This window comes from Oncorhynchus gorbuscha, unplaced genomic scaffold (genome assembly GCF_021184085.1).
Source record: "Oncorhynchus gorbuscha isolate QuinsamMale2020 ecotype Even-year unplaced genomic scaffold, OgorEven_v1.0 Un_scaffold_1926, whole genome shotgun sequence".
Lineage (NCBI taxonomy): Eukaryota > Metazoa > Chordata > Actinopteri > Salmoniformes > Salmonidae > Oncorhynchus > Oncorhynchus gorbuscha.
The window spans coordinates 87,233-95,127 of record NW_025746573.1 but is presented as its reverse complement, the minus strand read 5'-3'; the positions used below and the strand labels follow the sequence as shown (position 1 = coordinate 95,127).

The 7,895-nt window shown below is 45.8% G+C and overlaps 1 non-coding gene across 1 annotated transcript; it reads left to right on the top strand.

Annotated features, from left to right (window-relative positions):
* Nucleotides 1-376: 376 nt before the first annotated feature.
* trnae-cuc lies at nt 377-448 on the top strand. Its single transcript has one exon. It is a non-coding gene; the product is annotated as a tRNA-Glu (tRNA).
* Nucleotides 449-7,895: the final 7,447 nt, after the last annotated feature.

Here is a 7,895-nt window from a genome sequence, read left to right as displayed (position 1 = left end):
CAATTGATGGAAAAAAGACTTGTGTCATGCACAAAGTAGATGTCCGAACCGTCTGCCAAAACGATCGTTTGTTAGCAAGAAATGTGGGGAGGTGTTGACAAACAGGTTTTAATGACCCCAGCCTAAGTGGATGGAAACTTACGACTTCAACTATATGTACCATTTCAAACTGGGAACCGATTTGCACTGTTGTACCCTTCCCTGGTGGTCTAGTGGTTAGGATTCGGCGCTCTCACCGCCACGTCCATGTTTTGATTCCCGGTCAGGGAACTACTCTTTTGCTACATCTTTACTTGTACAACCTGTCACAATGAATATAGGTTATCGCACATATGTATCAGCTCACACTGAGAACCAATTTGCACTGTATTATCCTTCCCTGGTGGTCTAGTGGTTAGGATTCGGCGCTCTCACCGCCGCGGCCCGGGTTCGATTCCCGGTCAGGGAAATAGTCTATGCTCCTTGTTTACTTGTGCAACCTGTCACTATGAATTTAGTAGGTTGTCGCACATATGTACCACTTCAAATTGCAAACCGATTTGCCCTGCTGTGTCCTTCCCAGGTGTTCTAGTGGTGCACTAGACCCTCCTGCAGCAAAGCAACCCCACAACATGATGGTGTTCTTCGGCTTGAAATCCTCACCTTTTCCCTCCAAACATAACAATGGTCATTATGGCCAAACAGTTCGATTTTTGTTTCATCAGACCAGAGGACATTTCTCCAAAAACTAGGATCTTTGTCCCCAAACTGTAGTATGGCTTTTTTATGGCGGTTTTGGAGCAGTAGCTTCTTCCTTGCAGAGGAAGGAGCTTCCTTGCATTTCAAACTGGGAAACGAATTGCACTGTAGTACCCTTCCCTGGTGGTCTGAGTGGTTAGTACCCTTCCCTGGTGGTTCGGTTCGCCCCCGATTTGCACTGTAGTACGCCCTGGTGGTCTAGTGGTTAGGATTCGGCGCTCTCATCGGGTTCGATTCACGGTCAGGGAACTAATCTTTTGCTACATGTTTACTTGTACAACCTGTCACAATGAATATAGAAGGTTATCGCACATATGTACCAGCTCACACTTGAACCGATTTGCACTGTCGTACCCTTCCCTGGTGGTCTAGTGGTTAGGATTTGGCGCTCTCACCGCCGCGGCCCGGGTTCGATTCCCGGTCAGGGAACTACTCTTTTGCTACATCTTTACTTCTACAACCTGTCACAATGAATATAGAAGGTTATCGCACATATGTACCAGCTCACACTGAGAACCAATTTTCACTGTATTATCCTTCCCTGGTGGTCTAGTGGTTAGGATTCGGCGCTCTCACCGCCGCGGCTCGGGTTCGATTCCCGGTCAGGGAAATAGTCTATGCTCCTTGTTTACTTGTGCAACCTGTCACTATGAATTTAGTAGGTTGTCGCACATATGTACCACTTCAAATTGCAAACCGATTTGCCCTGCAGTGTCCTTCCCAGGTGTTCTAGTGGTGCACCATACCCTCCTGCAGCAAAGCACCCCGCAACATGATGGTGTTCTTTGGCTTGAAAGCCTCCCCCTTTTCCTCCAAACATGACAATGGTCATTATGGCCAAACAGTTCGATTTTTGTTTCATCAGACCAGAGGACATTTCTCCAAAACTAGGATCTTTGTCCCCAAACTGTAGTATGGCTTTTTTATGGCGGTTTTGGAGCAGTAGCTTCTTCCTTGCTGAGCGGCCTCTCGGGGTATGTCGATATAGGACTCGTTTGCCTGTGGATATAGACCATTTTGTACCTGTTTCCTCCAGCATCTTCACAAGGTCCTTTGCTGTTGTTCTGGGATGGATTTGCACTTTTCGACCCAAAGTACGTTCATCTCTAGGAGAGAGAAAGCGTCTCCTTCCTGAGCGGTATGACGCCTGCGTGGTCCCATGGTGTTTATACTTGCGTACTATTGTTTCTACAGATGAGCGAGGTACCTTCAGGCGTTTGGAAATTGCTCCCAAGGAGGAACCAGACTTGTGGAGGTCTACATTTTTTTCTGAGGTCTTGCCTGATTTCCTTTGCTTTTCCCATGGAGTCAAGCAAAGAGGCACTGAGTTTGAAGGTAGGCCTTGAAATACATCTACAGGTACACCTCCAATTGACTCAAAGGATGTCAATTAGCCTATCAGAAGCTTCTAAAGCCATGACATCATTTTCGGGAATTTTACAAACTGTTTAAAGGCACAACCAACTTAGTGTACGTAAACTTCTGGCCCACTGAATTTGTGATACAGTGAATTATAAGTGAAATAATCCCAATGTAAACAATTGTTGGAAAAATTACTTGTGTCATGCACAAAGTAGATGTCCTAACCGTCTGCCAAAACGATCGTTTGTTAGCAAGAAATGTGTGGAGGGGTTGACAAACAGGTTTTAATGACTCCAGCCTAAGTGGATGGAAACTTACGACTTCAACTAAATGTACCATTTCAAACTGGGAAACGAATTGCACTGTAGTACCCTTCCCTGGTGGTCTAGTGGTTAGGATTCGGCGCTCACTGCCGCGGCCCGGGTTCGACTCCCGATTTCCACTGTAGTACCCTTCCCTGGTGGTTTGACTCCCAGTTCGACTCCTGATTTGCACTGTAGTACCCTTCCCTGGTGGTCTAGTGGTTAGGTTTCGGGGCTCTCACCGCTGTGCCCCGGGCTTGATTCCTGGTCAGGGAACTACTCTTTTGCTACATGTTTACTTGTACAACCTGTCACAATGAATATAGAAGGTTATCGCACATATGTACCAGCACACACTTGGAACCGATTTGCACTGTAATACCCTTCCCTGGTGGTCTAGTGGTTAGGATTCGGTGCTCTCACCGCTGCGGCCCGGGTTCGGCACAGCCAACTCATTGTATGTAAACTTCTGGCCCACTGAATTTGTGATACAGTGAATTATAAGTGAAATAATCCCAATGTAAACAATTGTTGGAAAAATGACTTGTGTCATGCACAAAGTAAATGTCCTAACCGTCTGCCAAAACGATCGTTTGTTAGCAAGAAATGTGGGGAGGGGTTGACAAACAGGTTTTAATGACTCCAGCCTAAGTGGATGGAAACTTACGAATTCAACTATATGTACCATTTCAAACTGGGAAACTAATTGCACTGAAGTACCCTTCCCTGGTGGTCTAGTGGTTAGGATTCGGCGCTCTCACTGCCGCGGCCCGGGTTCGACTCCTGATTTCCACTGTAGTACCCTTCCCTGGTGGTTCGACTCTCAGTTCGACTCCTGATTTGCACTGTAGTACCCTTCCCTGGTGGTCTAGTGTTTAGGATTCTGCGCTCTCACCGCCGCAGCCCGGGTTCCACTCCTGATTTCCACTGTACTACCCTTCCCTGGTGGTTCGACTCCCAGTTCGACTCCCGATTTGCACTGTAGTACCCTTCCCTAGTGGTCTACTAAACTTTTGCTACATGTTTACTTGTACAACCTGTCACAATTAATATAGGTTATCGCACATATGTACCAGCTCACACTTGGAACCGATTTGCACTGTAGTACCCTTCCCTGGTGGTCTAGTGGTTAGGATTCGGCGCTCTCACCGCTGCCGCCCGGGTTCGATTCCTGATCAGGGAACTACTCTTTTGCTACATGTTTACTTGTACAACCTGTCACAATGAATATAGAAGGTTATCGCACATATGTACCAGCTCACACTGAGAACTGATTTGCACTGTATTATCCTTCCCTGGTGGTCTAGTGGTTAGGATTCGGCGCTCTCACTGCCGCGGCCTGGGTTTGATGCACGGTCAGGGAAATAGTCTATGCTCCTTCTTTACTTCTGCAACCTGTCACAATGAATATAGAAGGTTATCGCACATATGTACCAGCTCACACTGGGAACTGATTTGCACTGCAGTGTCCTTCCCAGGTGTTCTAGTGGTGCACCAGACCCTCTTGCAGCAAAGCACCCCCACAACATGATGGTGTTCTTCGGCTTGAAAGCCTCCCCCTTTTCCCTCCAAACATAACAATGGTCATTATGGCCAAACAGTTCGATTTTTGTTTCATCAGACCAGAGGACATTTCTCCAATAACTAGGATGTTTGTCCCCAAACTGTAGTATGGCTTTTTTATGGCAGTTTTGGAGCAGTAGCTTCTTCCTTGCTGAGCGGCCTCTCGGGCTATGTCGATATAGGACTCGTTTGCCTGTGGATATAGACCATTTTGTACCTGTTTCCTCCAGCATCTTCACAAGGTCCTTTGCTGTTGTTCTGGGATGGATTTGCATTTGTCGACCCAAAGTATGTTCATCTCTAGGAGAGAGAACGCGTCTCCTTCCTGAGCGGTATGACGCCTGCGTCATACCATGGTGTTTATACTTGCGTACTATTGTTTCTACAGATGAGCGAGGTACCTTCAGGCGTTTGGAAATTGCTCCCAAGGAGGAACCATACTTGTGGAGGTCTACATTTTTTTTCTGAGGTCTTGGCTGATTTCCTTTGCTTTTCCCATGGAGTCAAGCAAAGAGGCACTGAGTTTGAAGGTAGGCCTTGAAATACATCTACAGGTACACACACCTCCAATTGACTCAAAGGATGTCAATTAGCCTATCAGAAGCTTCTAAAGCCATGACATCATTTTCGGGAATTTTACAAACTGTTTAAAGGCACAGCCAACTTAGTGTATGTAAACTTCTGGCCCACTGAATTTGTGATACAGTGAATTATAAGTGAAATAATCCCTCTGTAAACAATTGTTGGAAAAATTACTTGTGTCATGCACAAAGTAGATGTCCTAACCGACTGCCAAAACTATCGTTTGTTAGCAAGAAATGTGTGGAGGGGTTGACAAACAGGTTTTAATGACTCCAGCCTAAGTGGATGGAAACTTACGACTTCAACTATATGTACCATTTCAAACTGGGAAACGAATTGCACTGTAGTACCCTTCCCTGGTGGTCTAGTGGTTAGGATTCGATTCCCGGTCAGGGAACTACTCTTTTGCTACATGTTTACTTGTACAACCTGTCACAATGAATATAGAAGGTTATCGCACATATGTACCAGCTCACACTGAGAACCGATTTGCACTGTATTATCCTTCCCTTGTGATCTAGTGGTTAGGATTTGGCGCCTCACCGCTGCGGCCCGGGTTCAATTCCCGGTCAGGGAACTAATCTTTTGCTACATGTTTACTTGTACAACCTGTCACAATGAATATAGAAGATTATCGCACATATGTACCAGCTCACACTGAGAACCGATTTGCACTGTAGTACCCTTCCCTGGTGGTCTAGTGGTTAGGATTCGGCGCTCTCACTGCTGCGGCCGGGGTTCCATTCCCGGTCAGGGAACTACTCATTTTGCTACATGTTTACTTGTACAACCTGTCACAATGAATATAGAAGGTTATCGCACATATGTACCAGCTCACACTGGGAACCGATTTGAAATGTTGTACCCTTCCCTGGTGGTCTAGTGCTTAGGATTCGGCGCTCTCACCGCCGCGGCCAGGGTTCGATTCCCGGTCAGGAATCTACTCTTTTGCTACATCTTTACTTGTACAACCTGTCACAATGAATATAGAAGGTTATCGCACATATGTACCAGCTCACACTGAGAACCAATTTGCACTGTATTATCCTTCCCTGGTGGTCTAGTGGTTAGGATTCGGTGCTCTCACCGCCGTGGCCCAGGTTCGATTCCCGGTCAGGGAAATAGTCTATTCTCCTTGTTTACTTGTGCAACCTGACATTATGAATTTAGTAGGTTGTCGCACATATGTACCACTTCAAATTGCAAACCGATTTGCCCTGCAGTGTCCTTCCCAGGTGTTCTAGTGGTGAACTAGACCCTCCTGCAGCAAAGCACACCCACAACATGATGGTGTTCTTCAGCTTGAAAGCCTCCCCTTTTCCCTCCAAACATAACAATGGTCATTATGGCCAAACAGTTCGATTTTTGTTTCATCAGACCAGAGGACATTTCTCCAAAAACTAGGATCTTTGTCCCCAAACTGTAGTATGGCTTTTTTATGGCGGTTTTGGAGCAGTAGCTTCTTCCTTGCAGAGCGGCCTCTCGGGGTATGTCGATATAGGACTCGTTTGCCTGTGGATATAGACCATTTTGTACCTGTTTCCTCCAGCATCTTCACAAGGTCCTTTGCTGTTGTTCTGGGATGGATTTGCACTTTTCGACCCAAAGTACGTTCATCTCTAGGAGAGAGAACGCGTCTCCTTCCTGAGCGGTATGACGCCTGCGTCATACGATGCTGTTTATACTTGCGTACTATTGTTTCTACAGATGAGCGAGGTACCTTCAGGCGTTTGGAAATTGCTCCCAAGGAGGAACCAGACTTGTGGAGGTCTACATTTTTTTCTGAGGTCTTGGCTGATTTCCTTTGCTTTTCCCATGGAGTCAAGCAAAGAGGCACTGAGTTTGAAGGTAGGCCTTGAAATACATCTACAGGTACACCTCCAATTGACTCAAAGGATGTCAATTAGCCTATCACAAGCTTCTAAAGCCAAGACATCATTTTCGGGAATTTTACAAACTGTTTAAAGGCACAGCCAACTTTGTGTATGTAAACTTCTGGCCCACTGAATTTGTGATACAGTGAATTATAAGTGAAATAATCCCTCTGTAAACAATTGTTGGAAAAATGACTTGTGTCATGCACAAAGTAGATGTCCTAACCGACTGCCAAAACTATTGTTTGTTAGCAAGAAATGTGGGGAGGGGTTGACAAACAGGTTTTAATGACTCCAGCCTAAGTGGATGGAAACTTACGACTTCAACTATATGTACCATTTCAAACTGGGAAACGAATTGCACTGTAGTACCCTTCCCTGGTGTTCTAGTGGTTAGGATTCCGCGCTCTCACCGCCGCGGCCCGGGTTTGATTTCTGGTCAGGGAACTACTCTTTTGCTACATGTTTACTTGAACAACCTGTCACAATGAATACAGAAGGTTATCGCACATATGTACCAGCTCACACTTGGAACCGATTTGTAATGTAGTACCCTTCCCTGGTGGTCTAGTGGTTAGGATTCGGTGCTCTCACCGCCGCGGCCCGGGTTTGATTCCCGGTCAGGGAACTTCTCTTTTGCTACATGTTTACTTGTGCAACCTGTCACAATGAATATAGAAGGTTATCGCACATATGTACCAGCTCACACATGGAACCGACTTGCACTGTAGTACCCTTCCCTGGTGGTCTAGTGGTTAGGATTCGGCACAAAAACTAGGTTATTGCAAAAACTAGGATCTTTGTCCCCAAACTGTAGTATGGCTTTTTTTATGGCGGTTTTGGAGCAGTAGCTTCTTCCTTGCTGAGCGGCCTCTCGGGGTATGTCGATATAGGACTCGTTTGCCTGTGGATATAGACCATTTTGTACCTGTTTCCTCCAGCATCTTCACAAGGTCCTTTGCTGTTGTTCTGGGATGGATTTGCACTTTTCGACCCAAAGTACGTTCATCTCTAGGAGAGAGAACGCATCTCCTTCCTGAGCGGTATGACGCCTGCGTGGTCCCATGGTGTTTATACTTGCGTACTATTGTTTCTACAGATGAGCGAGGTACCTTCAGGCGTTTGGAAATTGCTCCCAAGGAGGAACCAGACTTGTGGAGGTCTACATTTTTTTCTGAGGTCTTGCCTGATTTCCTTTGCTTTTCCCATGGAGTCAAGCAAAGAGGCACTGAGTTTGAAGGTAGGCCTTGAAATACATCTACAGGTACACCTCCAATTGACTCAAAGGATGTCAATTAGCCTATCAGAAGCTTCTAAAGCCATGACATCATTTTCGGGAATTTTACAAACTGTTTAAAGGCACAAACAACTTAGTGTACGTAAACTTCTGGCCCACTGAATTTGTGATACAGTGAATTATAAGTGAAATAATCCCAATGTAAACAATTGTTGGAAAAATGAATTGTGTCATGCA